The sequence below is a fragment of the Rhinatrema bivittatum genome, chromosome 3, assembly GCF_901001135.1.
Source record: "Rhinatrema bivittatum chromosome 3, aRhiBiv1.1, whole genome shotgun sequence".
In the NCBI taxonomy this organism is placed as follows: Eukaryota; Metazoa; Chordata; class Amphibia; order Gymnophiona; family Rhinatrematidae; genus Rhinatrema; species Rhinatrema bivittatum.
This window is the reverse complement of record NC_042617.1, coordinates 579234884-579239934: the sequence shown is the minus strand read 5'-3', so window position 1 is coordinate 579239934 and position 5051 is coordinate 579234884.

Genomic DNA, 5051 nt, shown 5'->3' with positions numbered 1-5051 from the left:
CGGAGCATGATATCATCAAACTCTTCCCGGAGATCAGCCTACCACTTTACAGGCTAGCAAGCTGTTCAGTGCCAACAAATTCGGCATTGCTGCCGTCGGCAAGCTGTCACTGCGGGCTGAAATGCAATGCCGAATTTGTTGTCGTTGAGCAGCTCGCTGGACTGACAACCCACAAGGATGTAGTCCTTTCCATCTTTGGTAGCTGACATTTAAGTGTATTTACAGTAAATTAAGGAGATTCTCATTTTCTGTGCGGATCGACAGTGTTTTGCAGTCCACCACCACCGCCGGCAATGTCAAGCCCTCGAAGAAGGATCCTATTCGCTCCGAAACATCGAGATGTCGGCTTAACCGAATTGGCTGCATCAGATTCAGCAATAATAAGATAAGTGCAACTGTGTAACCCACTCACAGGCTTAAAAAAATTTTTTTTTGAAGTGGACTCCAACTAAGCATACACGGACAAGTGCAAACAGATACACAGATCAAGTTACCTAATGATTAAGAAGCCTAACAGCTTTTAGGCTCACAGACACGATAGCCATTAAATTTATGGCAAGGTAAACTTGATTCAACATTGAGTTTCCTCGCATAGCAGGTTTTTGTATTATATGTGATTTTTCTTACATGCTATATTATCTGGGTATTATATTAAGTAGTATTTAAGATATCTGTAGATGGCATACAGCATGGTATTCGCTCAAAAAAACTAGATAGTAATTCCAAATCTGATGTCTCAGCAGAGTACAAGTCTTGATAATATCTGGAAAAACGTGTGCAATCTCAGAGGAAGAGGTTTTAATCATACCTTGTACATTTTTAATAGCAGGAATACATTTAGGAGGGTCCTGGCTCTTTAACAGCCGGGCCAGCGTATGACCAGATTTATTCCCAAAATAGAACAAATGATAAGTTCATATGGCACAGGGAGTCTACTGCCCTATTGTGAAGCAAATTATTGAGCGCTATTTGAGTAGCCTTAAAATCTTCCAGATACGGCTCTGCTGGCCCATGAGTTGTTTTTCTAGCCGAATGCATCTGTTTCCATTTGTAACTAACATAGCTGATAATGTTGCCCTGGAGTACGGCCTTCACTGTTTCCCAGAACAGGATTGGTTGATTCAAATCTTGGCCTTTAAATTCAACGTACTCTTGCCATTTACATTGTAAATAAGGGGGAAATTCTGGATTTGATGCCAAACTAATGGGCATTCTCCACTGCCCCATCCCCTGAGGTTCCCCCAGTGTCATACTCCCCACCTCAGGACAATGTTCGGATATAAGTAAGTCTTCTATAGTTACTTTTGAGAACCGAGGAAATAAGCATTCCGAGGCCAATGGATAATCAATCCTGGACCGGGTGGGGTGGGTAAAATATTGTTCTCCCAGGTGGAATGTCCTCCACAGGTCTAACATGCGTAAATTATTGCACAAAAAACAGGGACCCTTAGTTTCACTTAAGGGGTGGCCCCCCCAGGAAGGTTGTCTATCCAAATCAGGATCAATGATACAATTTAGGTGTCCCCCCCCCAGATAATCGGGTGTTTCCCAAGTTGAGAGATTTGATAAAATAGTCCTAAAAAGAAAGAATGATCATATACATTGGGGGCGTATGCTGAAACCAGGATTACCGTTGATCCCATCATCTTCCCCAATAATATAATATACCTCCTGCCTGGATCAGCCACAGGTTTATAAGCATATGAAAGGATACTGCTTTGTGGATAAGAATAGCTACCTCACAGCTTTTAGAGGTTCCTGAAGCAGAGAACACCCGGGCCACTCACCAATTTCTCAGTTTAAGTGTCTCTCTGCGGAGCTTAAATGAGTTTCTTGGAGAAATACTACTTTAGAATGGAGCTTGTTCAGCCGGGATGGGACCTTTTCTCGAGTCTTTTCACTGAGGTCCCCAGGCTGGCTACATCCCATGTAACTATGTGGTGGGCTCACCCGCGATCTGCTCTATCTGATGTAATCACGCGTCCAAGGCAGTAATTACCGCCTGAGAAGCTTTCTCTTCCAGTGAGTCCTCCCTGGAGGCATCGGGCAGATTATGAAGAGCAACGGCCATTTTGGGCTCTGGGGCTCTCGCTTTCTATTTGTCTTTTTTTAAGGTTTTTGTTGCCATTCATGAGGTTACTTCTGCTGTTTCCAACGTGAAACGAGGTCTCGATCAGATTCGATTAGTCACCAGTCATTGGGAAACACTGTCGGGCTGATATAGTAAAGTCCGCGGGAAAGCGGGCGAATGCCCGCTCTCCCAGCACGTGCAAAGGCCACTCTCCTGTGCACAGGATTCTCTATTCAAATGAGGCCTGGCGGTAAAAACAGGCAAAAGGAGGCGCTAGGGACACTAGCGCGTCCCTAGTGCCTCTTTTTGGACCGGAGCGATGGCTATCAGCCAGGGCCGGTGCAAGGGGATTTGGCGCCCTAGGCGAGCCTTCTTCCTTGCGCCCCCCCCCGGTCTCGGCCCCGACTCCTACCTCATTCTCAATCACGCCCGCTGACTGGGGTTTTCTGGGTCGCGAGCAGATTGGGCACTGCTTGCGGCCTGCCAAATCTCCACTCCTCTTTGCCACCACTTGCGGCCCCATATGGCTCGCACCCAGTGGCGCACCAAGGGTCTCCGGCGCCCAGGGGCCAATGCATTTGTGTGCCACAGAAAATCAGTGGCATCTCTAGACAGAAGAATTTGTTTTGGGTGGGGGGGGGAGCCAAAATGACATTTCTTCATCACACCCACCTCTATAGCATGGATCCTGCTTTAAAATTGGTTATAAAAAAAAGTGTTGTTAAAAAAAGTCCAAAGGGTCCTCTGCATTATTTTAAAAAGCTGGCCAGTTTCACACTTCTAGTAAAACTACTATAAAATTATTTGATAGCCTCATTCAACTAATTCTATATGGATTATGAGAGTGAAGTCTGGAATATATAGGAAGGGACAGAATGTCAATACAAATCCTGCACCTCCAGTTCTGTATCTCTGTGCATCCACTGAAATTCCCCCAAACAATGGAGCTTGGATGTTTCCCTTACAGCTCATCATACTAAAAGATATTTTCAAATTCTGGTGTCACCTCACAGTAACAGCAGCACAAACACCTTCCACTGCCAGACACATTGTGAACTAACATAAAGCACCGCAAAAGAGACACCCAAAATCTATACTTCAATCCCATCATAACATAACAGTAATAACACCAAGGATTCAAACAATAATAACCCTACCTGTGAAAAAGCAAGGGTAAATATTACACTGGGTCCTAGAATACCAATACACCACCTACTGAGGAAACAAAACAAACCCGATTGCTATAGATCCCTATACAGACACTACATGCTAGCAGAATCTCTCATCGTGGTCACACACACAGAGCAGAGACAGACCCTCACCAAATATAGAATACAAAATAAAGGAGCACAAATTAGACAAAAACTGGAATGGAAACCCCAAGAAGCCAGACTCTGTGTATTAATAATGGAAAAACAGAACCACCATTCCTCATAAAACAAATAAAATCAAGAAACAAAGCATCAGTTATAATAGTAAAACCATACTAATAAAATATTTTAAAACTACTGATAAATAGAATTTCTATTAATTAAAATCATATACATTTTTTACAATTTCCCAAACACCAATAAAATATTTCAAAACAGTACATATATCAAATAACACACAATAATTAAAATTAATAAGGATTTTAAAAAGCCCCTGCTGTCCATACATGGGAGCTCTTGATTTCCAGTCACCCTGATATTGTCGAGGATTAGGAGGTTATCCTCTCTCTCTCACACAGACTCACATGTCCATTCTCTCTCACACATACACTGTCACATACATACATATTCATGCTCTTATACCCAACCATAACCTCTCGCTCTCACAGACACTGACACACTCAGGCTCTAAGGCACTCTCTCCCCCTCCACACACACCCCCACACAAACTCTTACTCCCCTGGATTTTCTCATACACACTCATGCTCTCACTCTCACTGGCTCCCTCACATACACACAAACACACACTCCCAGGCAAGCTCCCACTCGTTCTCACACACACACACACACAGGCAAGCTCCTAGTCATTCTCACACTGAACCCCAGGCAGACTCCCATTCATTTTCACACCACTCCCTCCCCATCCCCCAGGCATGCACACATTCATTCTCACACACACAGACCCCCAGGCAGGCACCAATTTATTCTCACACACACCCATACACCACAAACAGGCAGGCACCTATTCTCACACATACAAACCCCAGGAAGACACCCATTCATTCTCATACACAGACACACCCTCAGGCAGACACCCATGCATTCACACACACACAGGCAGGCACCTATTCTCACACATACAAACCCCAGGAAGACACCCATACATTCTCATTCACAGACACACCCCCAGGCAGACACCCATGCATTCACACACACACAGGCAGGCACCTATTCTCACACATACAAACCCCAGGAAGACACCCATACATTCTCATTCACAGACACACCCTCAGGCAGACACCCATGCATTCACACACACACAGGCAGGCACCTATTCTCACACATACAAACCCCAGGAAGACACCCATACATTCTCATACACAGACACACCCCCAGGCAGACTCCCATTCATACACATGCACACACTAAAGGCAGAGACCCCCTCTCTTTCTTTTGCCAGCAACCTCAGAGCCTCTCTCATTCTTCTGCTGCCACTGTCACTGCCGCTGTATGGCTATTGCGGAGGTGCTGATTGCTGCTATTGGCACTGAAGCCCATTCTGCTGCCTCCTCTGTGCAGGCCCCGTGGGCTTCCACTTTCTCCATGCTGATCTCGTACATTGTGAGATCCGCATAGAGAAAGTGCTACTCTTGCACATTCCCAAAGATTACATGTGCCAATCAGTAAAAAGTAATTTATTTCTTTTTACATTTGCTGTCTGATCTTAGTTTTCTAATCGGTTGGTCACAGGCTTTTTTTTTTTCCACCTTCCCTTTCTTATTTTTTTGCCAATTCCTTTTATAACATATTTATTTTCTCTCCATCTGTCT